The sequence below is a fragment of the Planococcus citri genome, chromosome 3 (genome assembly GCF_950023065.1).
Source record: "Planococcus citri chromosome 3, ihPlaCitr1.1, whole genome shotgun sequence".
Taxonomy (NCBI): Eukaryota; Metazoa; Arthropoda; class Insecta; order Hemiptera; family Pseudococcidae; genus Planococcus; species Planococcus citri.
This window is the reverse complement of record NC_088679.1, coordinates 7,891,692-7,911,610: the sequence shown is the minus strand read 5'-3', so window position 1 is coordinate 7,911,610 and position 19,919 is coordinate 7,891,692. Positions and strand designations below refer to the sequence as shown.

The following is a 19,919-nucleotide window of genomic DNA, read 5'->3' as shown; positions in this document are numbered from 1 at the left end:
AGCCCACGAAAAAGAAAAAAAAAATACCACGAACAAAACCAATTTTTCACAACACGAAACTGCACATCGCAATACTCATTCATCATTCCAAACCTCTGCTACCACTTACAATAAATGACCCATTCGAATTTCCAACTCATTCACACACTCATCACCGAGTTGATCGTTAATACGATGACCATATAGAGGACTCTGTATTCCAAATCATTAAGAAAAGTATCCACTAACAAATGTCGCCATGTTCAAAAGCTACCTGCAGATAATAGAATTAATATGATTTTCTTTGAAAACGCCGTTTAACCTATGCCAACTGCCAAGACGTAAAATAAATCAACATTTGGTACGGCTATTCTTCGTATTGTATATAGGTATAAATCGAAACAGAGAATAATTTACACATAATGCTTCCGTGTATGGAAGCCGCCGGCTCACTAACGTTTAAAATAATTACCTAGTGAAAGCCAATACTAATTGATGTTTTCATTTATGCTCCACACACTCGCTGCAGCCAGCTCAGCACTCACGATACCATACCTATTTCTACAGTCTCTGCATAGCAGGTATAGATATTCCCATTCCTGACAAACACGATCGCTATCTCCAGTATCCATATAATTTTCAAATTTTCAAGTTCAACTTAAATATGGTAGTTTCGGTGTGTTTAAGTTTCATTATTATTGTAATCGGAGTAAACATTTGATAATTGAAGGTTCGTTCTCTTTCTCGCATCGTAGGTACCTAACTAATATTTAAATCTATACAACGTATTGAAAAGTTGACTGGGGTTACGTGATTAGGTATAGGTAAGGTATTCGTAGTTTATTCGTCGAATTTCTTTGGTACCTAAAACTTGCGCACGATTTCATATTCTTGAGTATAGATAGGTACACATTGAGTACTTACTTTGTATACAGGTAAAATTACAAAGTATGAGCATTTACTTGTATTCTTATGCCGAAGAATGCCTTATATTATAAGTATATAAGAATAAGATATATGTACCCAGTATAGACCTATTCCGATAAAGTAATAGACCGTCTTGATGATTTTTATCGTTCAATCAAAAATACTCGAGTAAACTAATCAGATTGTATGTAATTGGTATATTAACACGTTTAAAAGGAATTTTATTCGTGTTCGATAAAAACTAAAAAGAAAAAAAAAAGAGTTTATTAATCGGATTATTTGCATTTTACAACAACTTCCACCATACACACACATGGTACCTAATAGGTTACATTCAAGATACCTAATCGTTTAACCGAAAATGAAGAAATAATTGACGACTGGTCTTGGCGCTTCTTTTTTATCCCACTATCCCGACAACACCCTTGATGTGTTACATGAACAGATACTATCGTTGTTATTATACACTGTAAAAACATAAATAACCTAAATGAGCCACTTTGCGGTCTATTTTTAACGGATTTTTTCCATCCTTTGATGCGCGATCGGTTCCCGAAGTTTTTTCCTTCTTCTTCTTCTTCTTCTTCTTCGAACACATTCGGCTACTTTATATACTCGTATTTCGAAGACGAGTAGCTCTCTCGCACAGAATCTGGGTTCAAAGATACCTGTGTACATACAAATATCGATCACGATGTACGTGCACGTCAAGATAACTATCTATACCTACCTACCTCTTGCTAAAGGTATATAAATACTTACTTGTGTACGGTACCTACCTATACTGCTCGTTCTGTGAAATATGAACCGTTGAGTGTACTAATAACGAAGTCGATAAAGGTGAAAAATTGTCGTTAATTTTTTTACGATTTCAACTGATCATACAAAAGATGTTTCCATCCGTAATAGATTAATTTTGTGTTTATGGTCTGAAGATGTTTTTAATGAGTTTTTCTTTTGCTTCAAAATATTATGATAGACGGTTCACTGCGATGAGTAAACGTTAGCCTACGTGAATCGGTTTAACGTGTCTAACAGCAGTACACAAATTTTACGTGTGCTGTATGAATAAACCGAACATGGTAGCATTGATCTATAATGAAGAATCCATCAATGACTTGGATGAAAGCATGGCTCGGTCATTATGTTGGCTATGAGATGGGGATACTTTATACACGTGTGTTGAGAACAGGAAGAATACAGCTGAAGACTCGTGAATGCATACTTAAACAAGGTTTTCTGCTTTACAAGATTCAAAGATTATACCGAATTAATACTCTTCAACTTATAGCAAATAGACTTCTGGGGTTTTTGATTTTCTTAGCCACCCCCCTTTCTCCTCCCTAAAAAATCTGAAACTGGCCAAATTTTTTGTCGAAGTTCTTAATTTTGATTTCGTCGTCACCATGTTTGTTCTTAGTTGTCAGTTATTTTCATAGTGATGGGTTTCTTTACTTAGGTATCTATTTTTTGACAGTTCCGTCGAATTTCTCCATTTTTCAATTCCTCAAAACTCAAAAGGTTGCACTTGAAGCGAGAAGGGAGAAAGGGAAGGTAGATACAGTATTCCTGGATTTACTCAAATTCCAATGTTTAATGTCCATTTATACTTACAACTTTTTTTTACCCAATTCTTTTTTATTATTTTTGTTATTAATACCTACCTATTACACAAGTATATCGATCCGATTTGACATATAAGTAACCATTCAACTTCGGTAGCTGAAAATTTAATCTTGTCATAAATTCGAAATTTCGAATCGGTTCACGAAAGTACCCAATTTTTTACAAATGTTGGAAAATCTGAAATGAAAAAAATCCAAAATCGCCAACTTTTGCCACAAACTTATAAAAACTTCTTCCATCCCCTAAAATGGATCTCTGAATCAGTATCCACCACTTTCAGCCCGATCTGAAGCTTCCAGCAGAAGTTGACTTTTCTCCATAATCACTTCAAATTGCTTCAGAAAGCTGTGTATTCAACTTCGACAGCTGAAAATGTGATCTTGACGTAAATTCGACATTCCAAAATGATCAGAAAAGGAGAATCGAAAATTCGAAGTGAAGAACTAAAAAATGTAATTTTTTCACAAGTTGGAAAAAAACTCTCAAACTTAAAAAAATTGCAGACGATTTTAAATGGTTTTTTAAGATCCTTCAACCTGCAAAAAAATACACATTCCAAGTCTTCACTTCAAATTTGAAATTCTTCTGTTCTAATAAATTCAGATTATCTCATTTTCGATATGATTACATTTGCTGCCACCCATGAAATTGATCACAGTGCATTTAGAAGGGGTTTAGTTACTTGAAGTAACTGGAGAAAGTCGAATTACCTGTAAGTATCTAGATCTACTGGAGCTTCGAAATCGGCCTGAAAATAGTGGCAATTGATTGGGAGAGCTGACTTTAGGATTGGGATGTAATAAAAATTTAAAGATAGGAATTGTTTCAAAAATTGACAATTTTGGATTTTTTTTTAATTTCAAGGCTTTCCAACTTGTAGGAAAACGTCTTGTTTTGCTCAGATTTTCGATTCAACTGTGATGAAATTTCCAACTTCTGAAGTTGATTTACAACGTTTTCTAGAACGATTTCAAATTTCTGGAGAAAAATCAATCTCTGCTGAAAGCTTCATGCTAGTCCAAATCGACTCGAAAATAATGGAAATCTATTCAAGATGAGGTCAACTTCAGTGTATAAACCGAGCTTCAGATTTTTATTTCCATATTTTGAAGCTACCACAAATTACCCAAAAATTGAGAAATCAACTTCAGCAGCTCAAAATTTGATTCTGAGGTCTGAATGAACTGAGCGACAGCACCCATTCAACCGTTCAAACATGTTTGAACCCCCCCCCCCCGGAATCGGTTGAATGACCAAAAGTTCCTAGTCGTGGTATGTTCCAGCACGTGTTTTTTTTCAATCCCGTTTTTATGATGAAAAAAATTTATTTTATCAAAAAAAAAAAGAAGTCGTATACAAAGTTGTTCTAGATGAAAGTTTAGATATTTTGACCTCTTGGTTGACCTCAAAACATTGATTAAATGACCTCACGGGGAGTTCAAAGTCCGTCCCTGCCTTTAGCGTCCATCGCCGTGGTCATTTTTTAGATTTTTTTTTTACCATGTTCAAAATATTTTTTGATTGAGATGAGAGGCTACATTGCTTTGGGCGCTTGATAAAAATGTTATTTGCATTTCAAAGTGTAGTTAAATACCTATCGATTTAGTCGGTCTAAAATTGAAAATGGAGTGAAATTATATCATCACATGCATTATCCATCGCCGTGGCGCATTATTTACGTGATTAGGTTTGATATTTTCACTTGAAAATAAATAAAATATATTCGATGGCCAGGTACTACATATAATATCAATACATGGGACTTTTCCAGAAAACGTTTTCTAATTCCATCTTTTCCTACACTGTTGTTGTCGTCCTCGCCGTGGGCATTTTATAGCCATGATGAGGACGCAATGAAGGTGTAGACAATTTTTAAAATATTTCTGATGAACTTTCATGTATACATCCTAGGTATTTAGCTTACTATACTTCTTAGTCATCGACTAATGTATTTTCTTCGTTATCAAGTCGAAATATGAGTTCTAACAGCAAAAAAAATGCACCACGACGATGGAAATTTTTACGCCACCGGTCCCAAAATCTTTGAACGCCATCCCTCTCTCTGGGGAAGATTAATTGAAACCAATAAGTATCAAAAATGGGGTCAGGGGCATGTATATTTATAATTTCAATTTGAAATATTTTTTTCAGCATGTTAATTTTGAAAATGAAGAGAAAACAAGCCCGAGTGGGGGCGAAAAATTTGTGTTTTGAGAAGTAAAAAACATGTTTTTCTTTCATCATAGGCCCTTCTTTTGCCGCGGGCTGTCCAGAAAGCGCGGGCCCGAGGAAAACTGCTCCCTTTGCCCCTCCCCCTCTCGACGTGCCTGCATATTGGAAAATCTTCAATACGAATCTATAGTATTTTAAAAATAAAATTGAGGAAAAATGGCGTTATACAAATCGATTAATCGATGCTTATACTCTGTCTTCGTAATCCCCAATAATACAGCAAGGAGAATTTCGTTGATTCATCGTGTCAAAAATACACATCCATACTTGGCCAAAACTGGGTTATTTACTCATCTGGCAGAAAAGTAGGTGGCACGCTTACGTTAGTCGTCGATGAAGCAAAGAATGGAATCCACACTCAGAATCTTGGCCAACACAACGTAGCATCTTATCCGATATACCGCTGCGTGGCGTTCAGGTTAACGTACCCCAATATCGTACACTTCAGCCTCAAAAGCTTTGAAAAAAGCGCATGCGTTCGTCTGCCAAATGCCAGGTCCGTACTCGACACACTACACAGCATCGCGTCGTCCAAACATAAGGCAAAAGGAGCTTTTTAGCTAAAAGGCTTGCTACTGGTGGCGAAAGAGTGAGGCAGACAGGGCAGGGTTGAGGGTGGTTTTTTATGAATCAGTGTGGCAACGCGGAGCTCGGCACGACGCGGCGCGGTTGTGAAAAGCGCAAATACAATATGTATCAACGTTATCACGTCGATATTTTCGCCAACACCCGATGAGTGAGCAAATTAAGCCGTGAAATTGATCCATTTTCTTGGGCGCGGACAAGCCAACACGCTACGTGCGAATTAGCGAGAGCGTTTCTCGCCTAGTCGGTGGTATATTTTATCAAACGTTCCAAATGGGAGTACTCCGGTGTGTTTTTTTTATTTATATATATTTTTTTCGACTAAAAAATGAAAAAAAATGCTGCACACACGAAGGCATGCACGTGAGCGTTGATATCATAATAACACAAGCCTGATGTAGCTTGAGGCCTCCGGTTGTACATATAGCTCAGCTTACTCTATATGGTTGTTATTTATTACGTCTACATTTGGCTTTTGACAGTAGGTGAAGATCTGTCGTACGATTAGAAAATTTTCAAATACAGAGCCGAAATTTTCACCCATTTTGGTCGAGTGTTGACCACAGATGCATTAGTAGGTACCTACGACGACTACCTTGGAGAGATCGTGTGTTAACTGGTACATATGAGGAAGTTTTTTAATATACACACGTTGAAATTGTATAGTAGTTATAAAGAAAAAATTTATATATGTAAAAAATGAAACATATCGTTGGTTAGTAACGTTTGGTATTTCACATTATGATAAATAGCAGATCTAGCCGTTAGGTAGGTATAAAAAATTAGTCACGAGAAATGAGAATGTTATGACACTTCCACTTATCTAAACCAGCATTGCTGACGTGTTTGTACACAGTATACTTGTATACCATACCATGCACCGGCCACCATAATATACAAATACGTATTACATACAAAGTTTTTTTTTCCTCTTTTCCACCTTGCCCCCTTTTTGATTACCTGTATACTGTGAACCAAAGGACTCGATGCTGACCGTGTGTACGTGGCCAGCTTGGCCTGATGGCGTATACCTATAGTACAGAACACGACAACGTATCAAACAATCTCGTGGCTGATTTGTTTAGGCCGAGCTAGAAGCTAGATTTACCATCAGCAGATAAAAAAGATAAGAATAAATTATGAAATATTTAAATCATAAATTTCCAAGCCGGTCTACAATTTTGTTGTACCTACTGCGAAGTTATCATATCACATTTTTATTACTATATAGGAAACCAAAAGGTGCTCGGAGTGAGTTTTTTCTGCCCAAATTTTCTCTATACGATTTGATGGAGTCTTTGTAGATACGACGACGGATGTGATGAGATGACCAGCAAGTAAGTACTCGTATATGAGAGGATAAAGTTGGTAAAAATTAATAAATACGCTTATGAATATGCAAAATGTTGGTATGGTCGCATATAAGTGGAAGTGGCATAGCATGGCACTCAGTTTTAACGCTTTTAATGTCTTCATAGAGTTATGCGTAGGTAATTACCTATATACGAGAAAATGTACGGATAATTTTCCACGCCAGGTTAATACTTATCTAGCTTATTACTGCAATAGAGTTTTAATTTGTCGAGTTTCCACCTCCTTTACGCCGTTCAGTCAGTTCTCTTCTCACCGTGTCTGGGGTATTATTGTGCAGGTTACGAATCGTTGACCTTTTGGAAGTACTTACGTATGTATTGGGTGTGGTAGGAGGTAATTTGGAGGATAAATTGAATTTTTATGCGGATCGAGTGTATGTTAGAGTATTCTTAGGTAGGTATACTTATTAGAATGTGTGAATTCTGGACATTCTTTCGTTCAATTTTCAAGTACACCTGATTATCTAATAGAGAAATAAATAAGTCGAAGGTTTAGTCTAGATCATTTACAAAGGAGCTTTTGCAACTCTTCAACCCGATTGAGCTGAAATATCTGGCTTATACTAAAAGAGTCTGTAACTCAGTTCAGACCTCAGAACCGAATTTTGAGCTTCGGATTGCAGCTCTTCAAACCGATTGAGCTAAAATATCTGGCTTACCAAATTTTGAGCTGCCAAAGTTAATTTTTAAATTTTTTGGGAATTTGTAAGTATAGTAAAATAAAACATGGAGATAAAAATCTAAAATTCGGTTTACACACTGAAGTCGACCTCTTAAATAGATTTCCATCATTTTCGAGTCGATTTGGACTAGCTGAAGCCTCCAGCAGAGATTGATTTTTCTTCAGAAATTTCAAATCACTCCAGAAGGCGTTGTATGGTACCTACCTAGTAAACTTCAGAAGTCGAAAATTTAATCACAATTTGAATTGAAAATCTCAGCAAACAAATTTTTTACAAATTGGGAAACCTTAAATTTAAAAAAAATCCAAAATTGTCAATTTTTGCAACAATATTTAAAAATTTCTATTACATCATAACCCTAAAGTTGGCCCTTCAAATCAATTACCACTATTTTCAGGCCGATCTGAAGCCTCCAGTACCTACCGGTAATTCGACCTTTTCCAGTAACTTTAAGTAGATCCCTCCAGAAGGCACTTGATCGTATCATAAATTAGATAATCTGAATTTATTAGAGCAGAAGAATTTCAAATCCGAAGTAAAGACTTGGAAAGTTGTTTTTTTTTCAAGTTAAAAGATCTCAAATTTAAAAAAAAATTCAAAATCGTTAATTTTTTTAAATTTGAGAGTTTTTAACTTGTAAAAAAATCACGTACTTTTCAACTCCTCACCTCGGATTTTCGATTCCCTTTTTCTAATAAATTCGAAATATCATGTCAAGATTGAATTTTTAGCTGTCCAAGTTGAAAACAAAACTTTCTAGAACGATTTGAAGTACTTAATTCTGGAGAATTGAGTCAATTTCTGCTGGAAGCTTCACATCGGGCTGAAAGTGGTGGAAACTGATTCAGAGGTCCATTTTAGAAAATGGAAGAAGTTTAACCTTAAGTTTTGTGATGGCAAAAATTGGTGACTTTAGATTTTTTTTCATTCAAGATTTTTCAACATTTGTAAAAAATTACTTTGCCAAACCGATTGGAAATTTCGAATTTATGACAAGATTACATTTTCAGCAGCCAAAGTTGAATACCTACAACGCTTTGTCGAGCTATTTGAAGTGACTGGAGGAAAGTCAACTTGTGCTGGAAGCTCGACCACGACATCAGGCTGAAAGTGGTGGAAACTGGTTCAGAGGAATGGAAGAAGTTTTAAGTATAAGTTTTTGGCAAAAATGAGCGATTTTGGATTTTTTTCATTTTAGAGTTTCCAACAATTGTAAAAAATTACTTCCCTGAACCGATTGGAAATTTCGAATTTACGACAAGATAAAATTTTCAGCTGTTGAAGTTGATTGCTTTTCAGATCGATTTGAAGTTACTGGAGAAAATTCAACTTTCGCCGGAGGCTTCGGATTGGCGTGAAAGAGGTGGAAACTGATTCGAGGAGGGGGATCCATTTCAGTAAAAAAAAATTGGCAAAATTTATTTAAAAATCGAAGATTTTGGAATTGTTTAAAACTTCACAATTTTCAACTTGTAGAAAATTATTCGCTTGGGATTCTTGAACTCAAGTATGGCTGGGTCAATTTGAAATATAGCTGGAGAAAAATCAACTTTTGCTAGAGGCTCCAAATCGATTCAAAAACAGTGGCAATCGATTCGAAGAATCGACTTTCGGATATAAAAGGAGTTTCAGATTTTTCGTCTCTAATATTTAGTATGGTATAAAAATTCGTCAAAAATTGAACAATCAGCTTAAGCATGACTCAAAATTTAGTAGAATGCCAAATAAATGTAATGAAGTCTATTTTTGGCCATTCCAGAGCGATTTAAAATTTCTCGAGAAGTCGAGAAAATTAAAAAATCGCTAGAGGCTCAAAAATCTGTTGATGTGTGGGAGTTGAACTGAAGGAATTAATCACTTTGGTTTCTTTTACTCAAAAAAATTCATAAATCATGAAAAATCAAAGTCGTTCCCAAAACAGGTTTTTTGAACTTATTAAATTTTCAAGAATTCATCAAAAATCTACAAAAATGTAGATACTTTGCTCCTTCCATCTTTGAAATTTTAAAAACGCTCTTTTTATCCTTCAAAATATGTTTCGATCTTCTTTGATTTGCCTTTCTACCAGCTCTATAACATGTATCATCAAAATATCGTCAAAAGATTAAATGGACAAAACACAGGAGTCGACTAAGTAATTGCTGAAAAACAAATTCTCTAAAAGTCAAGGGTTATCGACTTTAAAATTAAAGCCAAAATTCAATATCGATAATTCAGTAAATTTTTAAAATAAAATCTAAACCATGCCACTTTATATTGAATTACCTATTTTTTTTTAACATTTCAGATCTCAAAGCCTTCGTTCATTTGGGTTCATGAAAAACAAACTTGTAAACACACTCCGGCTCCTTTTCAAATAAAAGGATTATAGTTCGTTAACCCAAATCGTATCGCATTACTTCCTTAACTAGGTAGAAAAAAGGACTCCGTCCGAGACCCTTTTTTTCTAAAACATCACTTTCTCAAATAGGTACACAACCCACTTGTCGTAGACTTTTGACATTGACGAGTATATAGTAAAATTTGCCAGTAAAATTTCGTCACAACTAATCAAAGGTCGAATTGTTCTACAATCAGACATTACGTGAGAAAAAAAAAGTGTAATTGAAAAGCAGTCAGTCTGTTTGTACTCGTATATTTGTACGCGAAATGTAAATAGATATAAAAATGGCTAGAATTTGATACGTTGGACACGGGTACAAAAGGCTCCTTTGTATACAAGAGTTAACTTATACATACACATATGTATAGGTGAAGAGGCGCGAAATCAGCATCAGCAGGTAAGTTAGGTAAGGGCACGCGAGTGTGTGTGTGGTTATACGGTGCATTGTGAGTGTGACGTATTGAAAAAAAGGGAATTTATTTGTTTATTTAATAGTAAAAACTAGCAGGCTCAAGAGAGAGAGAGAAAGAGAGAGAATTTTACACAAAGAATAAAAACCTATATAGGTAGGCATAATAGTAGGTATATATGTGAGGTACCTACGCCACGGTTTACAAGCATCGATTTCGGTTTCAGCTTTCCCGAAACAATAACCCACAGGGAGACAGACCACCATGAAGAAGGTTAAACAACGCTTTAGCTGTACACGTTACCACCTCAACCATCTTCAATGGTAGATTTACACTTTAACACGTTTACATATAAACATCTACACTACACTCGCACACAAATGCCGCATTTTTTGCTCCAACTGTTTAACTGGCGTTATTATAGAGGTAGGCGAAGGGGGAGGGGACGGGAACAGGAACGTTTGAAAAGCCTAAGGAGTTGTGTCATATAATACTGGTATGTATACCTTGGACCCTTGTACCCTGCCACGATCAATCTTTTTTTTCGTACTACTTTATGTCAAAGTCAATCAGTTTCCAATTGCCGGCCTATTAAAATTTTGCAGCCATCGACCAAAACATAACCTCACCGGTGGTGTCATTGTAAGTATATAGGATAACGCAATCCGTCTTTTAATATCGATATAGGTAACAGTGACTTTTCTGCTTTTATTTTGGCTCAATTGTGCGGTACCGCGTATTTCAAATCGATTTGATACGTTTATACTTTAATGCTTCTTTCAAGAGGTTGGCTGCGACGATACCGCCATCACCATATCTATATAAGCATATGACAACAGCTCATTAAACGGTCCCATTTCGTATAGACATTTAAATCTGTTCGATATTATAACAGCCCTATTAAACTTTTCAACCCTTTTATGTACCTATATATAAGCGCATCTGGCCTGTTTAAAAGCGTACCGCCAAAGGATCCTTTTTTCGGGTGGTTTGATATTTTACCTATTTTACGTTGTATCTAGTTTATGAAATTTATACTTTTATAACATCTTGAGGTATTTGAAAATGCTAAAATGTATTGAAATGTGCCTTTATATACTTCAAATCATCAGTGGTAGGTATGTCTGGCGATTTCAGACATCTCCCTCCCCACCATCTCTTGGTCGTTCGCTTCGAACTTCATGGCAGAGTGCATAAAAGGAGAATGGGAAATTTATTTTATTCCTCCATATTCTTGAATAAATTTCTCTGAGAACTTTTTTTATAGTTTTATATTCGGATTCCGTCGTACATATTTTGAGGCTCACTTTTATCACGAGTGACCAGAAGTGTATTTTTCAGCATTTCGTTTTCCAAAAAATGACTCGAAATATCGAAATGTGTGGGGAGTTGCGCCTAAGATGGCGCGCTTGGTTTTTAAATGTTTAATAAGTCGAGTTCAAATGCACCAAAATGCATGAAATTTTAATGGAAGACAGCCTCAACTGTTCCTTACATATGCCCAAAATGGTGAGAAATTTTAGGCATCTCTCGAAGGCAGTTGCCTAAGATGGCGCATATATATTGCGTCAGGAGTTGAGAAGAAAAATAACTGGTAGATTAGTGAGAATGGAGAATGATAAAAGCAGGAATGGAAATCCGAAAGATACAGTTTTTGGCTTCAACTCTTGGCTTCTAAAAAATTTATAAAACTTTAGCTGCACCTTCAGGCTTTTTAGATTTGTAAAGCTCCAAAAATCCTTGGCTTTTGGCTAATAACTTTCACCTTTTGACTTTTGAATTTTATTCAAATGAGAAGAAAATTGAGAGGAAACTTATGTATGTACCTAATACAATAAAAATTAAAAGCTAAAAATTGAAAAATAACTGAAACTGAAACCGACCAGAAGAATATGCCAAAAAGCTCGGAGAAAACTGAAAAATTAAGCTTTCGGCTACCGTTAGCTTTTCAATCATACAGCTTTGGCTAGAGCTTTTGGCTTTCAAAAACTGCCAAAAATCGTTGACTTGGCTTTCAGTTTCTAGCTTTCCATCCCTGGATAAAAGATAAAATTCCGCTCAAGTATACTGAATCCCTAACGGGCTCGTTTCATAAAATTTGTACAGAATTTTGGATTATCTTTTTTTTTCTCAGCATAAAACTCAAAATTATGGTAAAAAGTGAGCATTTTAGGGAAAAACACAAACAACAAAACTTGTAGAGCTCAAAATTTCCTATTAGAAACTCTTTATTGCAGTTTTTGGAGCAATGCGTCATCTTGGACGGGCGCGTCATCTTGAGCACACTCTTCCAAATTCCGCCACAACTCTGGAAATTTTATTCAACAACAAAAATTTCGACTTTTAAGAGTTGCAAAAAATGACCCAAAATATCGAAATGAGTAAATTTGTGCCTAGGATGACGCACTTGGTTTTTCAACATTTATAAACTGGGCTCAAATGCACCAAATTGCATGAAATTTTTATGGATAAAGACAACTTCAACTATCTCCTACATATGCCCAAGATGGTGAGCAATTTTAGGCACTTCACTTTTGTCATAGACCAAAATTGTAAAAAAAAAAAAAAAAAAAAAAGGTCAAATGCACTAGTATCTTAATGAAGGTAGTTGCCTAAGATGACGCACATATATTTTGTCAGTTGTTAAGAAAAGGAATAACTGATAGATTTGTGAGTTACAGAGCAACGCATTTTTAAGTTTTAGTTTTTCAAAAGTGAAGTTTTGAGAAAAAGTTTTACAGAATTTTGAATTGTTTTTTTTTCTCTACAAAAATTATGGTAAAAAGACTAAAGTAAGCATTTTAGGGAGAAAACACAAAGAACGAAACTTGTAGAGCTTGAAATTTCCTATTAGAAACCTTTATTGGAGTTGTTGGATCAATGCGTCATCTTGGACGGGCGCGTCATCTTGAGCACACTCTTCCAAATTCCGCCACAACTCTGGAAATTTTATTCAACAACAAAAATTTTGACTTTCAAGAGTCGCAAAAAAAGACCCAAAATATCGAAATGAGTAAATTTGTGCCTAAAATGACGCACTTGGTTTTTCAACATTTATAAGCTGGGCTCAAATGCACCAAATCGCATGAAATTTTTATGGATAAAGACAGCTTCAACTATCCCCTACATATGCCCAAGATGGTGAGCAATTTTAGGCACTTCACTTTTGTCATAGACCAAAATTGTAAAAAAAAAAAGAAGGTCAAATGCACTAGTATCTTAATGAAGGTAGTTGCCTAAGATGACGCACATATATTTTGTCAGTTGTTAAGAAAAGGAATAACTAGTAGATTTGTGAGTGACAGAGCAACGCATTTTCAAGTTTTAGTTTTTCAAAAGTGAAGTTTTGAGAAGAAGTTTTACAGAATATTGAATTGATTTTTTTTTCTCTACAAAAATTATGGTAAAAAGTAAGCATTTCAGGGAGAAAACACAAAGAACGAAACTTGTAGAGCTTGAAATTTCCTATTTGGAGTTGTTGGAGCAATGCGTCATCTTGGACGAATGTGTCATCTTGGACAGGTGCGTCATCTTGAGCACACTTTTCCTAATCGCGCTAAGACTCTGGAAATTTTTTCAATGACATAGATTTCAACTTCTAAGGGTCATTTTAAACAGTAGTTGGAAAAATTCAGGGAAAATGATTTGATCTGTGATCCAGTAGAGCTGGAATTTTTATGCAGAAGTATGATGAAAATATACAATATTATCTTAGGTAAGTATGCAATTTTTCCACCAAAATTATGCAAAAATATGCAAAAATCTCAGTTTGAGTGACGTAACCCTGAAATGGGGGTTTCAAAATTTCAAAACCCTTCCAGAAGAAAAAATGTTCGTCAATGTTCGGTAATGGAAAAAAGGTGTCCAGCTTTCCGTTCTTTCCCCTACATGAATTTTCTGATTGAATTCTTAAAACTTCAGAATTTAAAATAAGTATGCCTACCTTGGGAAAACCTCCGCAAATTCCAGCTAGAAAACATAGGTACGTACATCCCATTACAGCCCCTCCTCCTATGAGGATCTCAAGCTCACTCACGTCAGCAGTCTGGTATTAATCGAAGCGTAAAAATTCAAAAGATTGAAACACTAGCGTGATGAAAATGAAATATGCACACTCGAAGGAAAAAAATTCAATTAGGACGTATATACACACAAGACAGCGACACGAGGGCGCGGTGTGGCGATGCTTAGCGTTGAAAAAAATAATAATATAAAGATCTAGATGTAAATTCGTATTTTAAAATATAATATACAATGCATGAACAGAACAGATGAATGAAACAAGTAGTTAATTAACGCCTCTGTGTGAAGCTCATTTACGATTCCTGTGCGCACACAGCCACACATATCTCTACTACAGCACTCCACGAACCACATGCAACAAAATATACATTTATACCTAGAGCCAGTTTATGAATCATAATTTAAAAAGCGATAAATTAAATTTATCAACCATTGTCATTGCGCGTTTTGTTCCAAAATATTTCTCCGAGTTTTTTTTTCAATTTGATGTAGATAGCTCGTAAAAATGGTCTATGAAAAAAATTCGCTATCGCCGCGGCCAGGGATGGATGGAAATTATTCACACCTTCAACATCTTTCAAGAGTATAATGCTTTGCCAGCGGAACATAAGGTTATGTAATTACGTTTTTAAATATTTTCATAATTAAGTAGTGAAATATTTATTACAGACGAGTTTAATTTACACGCGATTCTACACTCAATAAATTGTCAGTTACAAGCGTTCCTTAGCAGATGGTAATTTATAAATTAAAAAAAAAATTACAGAATCGTCGATGTAAATGTCTAAAGTCTTGAGAAAGTATGTATATAGTGGTGTTTTGTGGTCGTTGAAAATTCGCCACAGTAGTTTGATATATTGGTATTCGCGGCCATGCCAAATGTCCAATTGTCGTTGTCAAATCAGAGCTCCTCTGGCTGTTGGATGGAATTTTTAGTTGCATAGAGAGCTCTGCAAGTATATATTGAGGAACCGGTTCGTTGTATTTAATGATTCATCGTAATAATTTATCAAACGAGCTTAATCGCACGAAAAGACAGTTTCTTTTTTTCCTACAAGCAGTATGGATATTTTTCCAAGTATCCTGAGTGGATTTTTATACCATAGGGGTTAATCTCACATTTCAACAGGTGGCCAAAAATCGTACCAGAAAAGATGAAAAATTACCTACCAATGCTAAATGAATAGATAATATTTCCTGCTCGTTATATACGATTGTACAATCACCAATCTATAGGTGCCTATTGGGATTGGGTAAGCTGTTGGATGTGAAAATTTAATCGTTTAGCATTTGTAAGTGTTATCTGACTGAAGATATCTATGAAAAGCAGACCACCGTGTATATGAAGAGATTAGTGTCATAAAGTATTCCAGATTATAGGAGTCGCCATCGCCGCGCAGATACACCAATCACCTTATGGATATGTACCTATAATGGTACTTGACGTCGTAGAAAATAAATGTAAATTGCTCGATGACTGGGCCCTTTTTCTTTCTAATATTTACGCCATTATTCATACCGCATCTACTCAATGGTGGACTTTTAAAAAAAAATGATACATAATCTTGTAATCGTGTTTGAGAAAGATCAGGTATAGTAGTTTTCTTTCGAACAAAATGTTTGGAAAAAATTTCGATGGATCAAGATTTATTGGAGATTAAACGTCTTGTGTGACATGTCGAATTACCACGGTTCAATTATCCTTCGATTACGTCCGAGGTTCACCTTCATCAGAAGAAAGGTTCGTTGCAATAAGTTATAAGGAAAAGAAAAGCCTCGATTTAACACTTCCCATATAGGTAAGCCGAATCTCAAACACTACAGACTCCTCCCTAACAATTAAAACATTCTTATATAGCGATGTGGAAAAAGATATAACAAAAAGCAACCCTCTCCCTATATAATAAAAACTTGGGTACTGCTGGAGTCTTCGAATGCCTACCCAAGTATACGATGAACGAAATGAGGCGAAAATCAAGGCTCGGGCTCGAATGTACCGCTATCTATCTAGACGCCTAGATTGGATAGGCTACGGTGCTATATCCGTTTATCTTTTGACATTTCCTGCTGCCAATCGGGTGCAACACGCTTTTTAAACCATCCGAGAAGCGTGCACAACACCAATTACCTCCTGGCGTTTATTTTCACGGTCATTGAAAAAGATGAACGCAGAGACAATGAAGATATCACTGATGAGGTGTGCACTGTGTGCGCAAAGCAGTGATTAAAGGTTCGATGCCACATGAAACGACTATGACGAGAAGAGAAAATTAGTCCAGACGGAGTTTCCTTTCAGAGGAAAGATGTCTCGAAGTGAGAGGCGAATAGAGTCCATCATACTAATATACTGTACACAAAAAAAATATCGAGGCAGTACCTATCGACATTTATTTTATCCATCGAGATTTTTTTAATTTCGAAATGTTTCCACAGCCAAAAAATGCGCTCATTCCAATTGTTTTGCAGTTTTTAGTTTGTTACAAGGTACAAATGATGGGTATAAAAAATGTAATTCTCAAAAAAAAAGAGTTTAAATTTCAGCACTAAGATTTTTCAAAAATGAAAACCTTTTTTTGAATTTTTTTCAAAAGGGACTTGATTTTATAGGCATACCCATGGATCCCTAAAATGACTTCAGCAGCCCCAAATCATCTTCAATAGGGGCGGGGGTAGGGGCTTTAAAAAAAAATCGGTGTCACATGTTGAAAAAAAAGCTGTTTACTACTTTTGGGTAGGTAAGTATAGGTATATAACTGGAGCAGTTATTTGTAGCTTTAGCTCACAAAAAGGTCATCAAGTAGGTAGCAGGTACATTTTAGGGAGTATTTAAACATGATAAGGTAGGTACTTTCCTTCGCCTTGGACAAAAATCACGATAGCCACGACGAAATACCAAACGGTACTATCCACGACGTAAGAAAAAAAAGAACTAAAATTTGTTTTACTGGTAATAGAATCAATAATTAATTAATTATTCAATTTTCAGAGTTGTGGTCATCAAATACTCATCATTTGAATATTTTCTTCGTCTCTTTTAAACGTGAGAATTATGAGCCACGGCGATGGATCTGAAAAATAGTAACCTGCAGTGATGTCATAACGTTATTCTTAACGTAATGAAAAACGAAAAAACCTTATAAAGACGAAACGATAAACAAAAACGAAATTTTTTATGGAACAATCGATAACAAAATTATAACGTTATGAAAAATCTTTATGCCATAAAAAAACGAAAAACAAAAAATTACGTTCATTTTTTTTCAGTTTTTTTACCTACTAATAGATGAAAAAAATGTACAAAATAATTATTAAAATGTTGTGCAAAATGATTGAAAAATTATCAATCAATAAAAAATTGAAAAAGAGGGTTTGAAAATACTGTACTTACTTAGTTGAAATTTGTTGTAAAAATTAATGAAACACATGGCAGCAGAAAAATACATTACATACCTAATTATGTATTGAAAAATAGAAGTACTGACAATTGCAGAAAAATTTCATAAAAATAATCATAAAATGGCTCAATAGTCAATTTACATCAAAATCAACTTGATTAACAAAATTGCTGCTTTCAAGTTTCAAATTTCAATAACCTGAAAATCTGTACAAATATACATTTTTAAAAAAATGAAAATATACTAATTAAATTTCTCAAAATTGAAAAAATGGTGTCTATTGTAAAAATTAATGAAACACATGGCAGCAGAAAAATACATTACATACCTAATTATGTATTGAAAAATAGAAGTACTGACAATCGCAGAAAAATTTCATAAAAATAATCATAAAATGGCTCAATAGTCAATTGACATCAAAATCAACTTGATTAACAAAATTGCTGCTTTCAAGTTTCAAATTTCAATAATTGAAAATCTGTACAAAATAAACATTTAAAAAAAAATGAAAATATACTAATTAAATTTCTCAAAATTGAAAAAATGGTGTCTACAAAATTTCTCAAATTGGAAATTACCAGAAAATTGAGTTTTAAAAATGATTGAAATGAAATTTAATTTGTAAAAAATAAAAACAATTGCCCACAATTTTGCAACTTCCCCCAAATTAAGGAGAGCCTCTTTCAAAATTCAAAACCAAAAAAAGGGCACTCAAACAGCAACTTTATAAACCCCCCCCCTCCTTTCATAACTGGGTAATTCTCAAAAATTTGGCAAATTTCATTTTTTTTTCAATTTTGAAAATTTTAAAATACACACTTTTTTGAAATTTTCAAAATTGGACTGGTAAATATACATACCCTCAACCTCATTTTTGGTATTGGTCTCAATCACCCCCCCCCCCTGGGTTAGTGGGAGGGAAGGTTTTAAGACTTCTTAAAGACACGACGAGGAAAAAATTATGCAGGGAAAATGTGAGAAAACCTCGAAAAAAAGGGCATTGGAAAATATCATTTGATGAAATTTCTTGCATCAATGTAACCGTACATACCCCTTAAATATTTGTATACATGTTTTTGGACAGAAAGCCGAACATTACCGCGAAAATATTGAGACACGACTATGGAAGTTGAATTTGAGACATGTAAAATTTTCGCATGTATTTTGATTTTTTTACGAGCTAAATTAATTGGCATTCGTCTTTTAAACTGTGGATAGCACTCTTATCAACCATTCGAATCGGTGTGACCATTTATCCACATAAAAAAATATTTTTAAACTGGTAAAAAAAAAATCTGAAAAATGAACACGGCAATGGACATTAAAGTTGGGGACAGACTTTGAACCCCCTGTAAAGTTATTTAATAAACGTTTTGAGTTCAACTGATAGTGTCAAAATGTAGAAAATTTCATGTAGAACAATTTTGTATCCTTTGGTTTTTTTGATAAAATGCATATTTGTATCATAAAAACGGGATTGAAAAAAAAAAAAACCTGTGCTCGGACAGGACATGACTAGGAACTTTTGGCCATTCAAGCGATTCCAGGTGGGGAGGGGGAGGGGGTCTAAGCATGTTTAAATAGGTAGTTAAATAGATGCCCCGGTGGTATTGAATCAAGTTCTGAAAAAAAAATTCACATATCTTGTATACTTTTGAAGAAATTGCTAGAAATTGTCTTGGGACAGAAATTTTCCAAATTTTTGAGAACTACCCAACTTCTATTCACACGCATGTGCACAAAATACTGAGAAATTCTTAAACCATTTTATACTTTTTTCAGGGTTTTTTTTTTAGAGTAACCCCCAATTTGAGCATTTTTGTACTCTAACGAAAAACGAAACGAAATAACGAAATAACGGAAAACTGAAATGAAAATATAACGATAAATGGAAAACATAACGTAACGGAATTATCTGTGTAACAAAATAATGGAAAAGTAGGTAACGTAACGGAAAATTTCACAAATCTGAAACGAAACGATATAATTAACGTAACGAAAAAAAAATTTTGTTATGACAACACTGGACCTGTACAATTTTCACAGATTTCCATTCGGAGAATGGTTGACTGTATTTGCTAGCCGTTTCACCGCAAAAGAAGTCGAATACAAGAGCCAGAAAAAAATAAACAAAAATGGGCCACGGCGATGGAGCAAAAACTGGTTACATCTTTTTATGGCCTCGGTTTCAGAGTATAAGTATCATTCTGAAAATTTGTATTGGTTTTATCATTTACTCTGGATATCACACAATAATACATAATATGTATCCTTTTTTTTCAGAAAAAGTTACAAAGTAATTA

The 19,919-nt window shown here is 34.7% G+C and overlaps 1 protein-coding gene across 1 annotated transcript in view; it reads right to left on the bottom strand.

Annotated features, from left to right (window-relative positions):
* The window catches only part of LOC135841616 (T-box transcription factor TBX20-like), a 113,319-nt gene that overhangs the window by 56,533 nt on the left and 36,867 nt on the right, over positions 1-19,919 (bottom strand). The gene's annotated exons all lie outside the window — the stretch shown is intronic.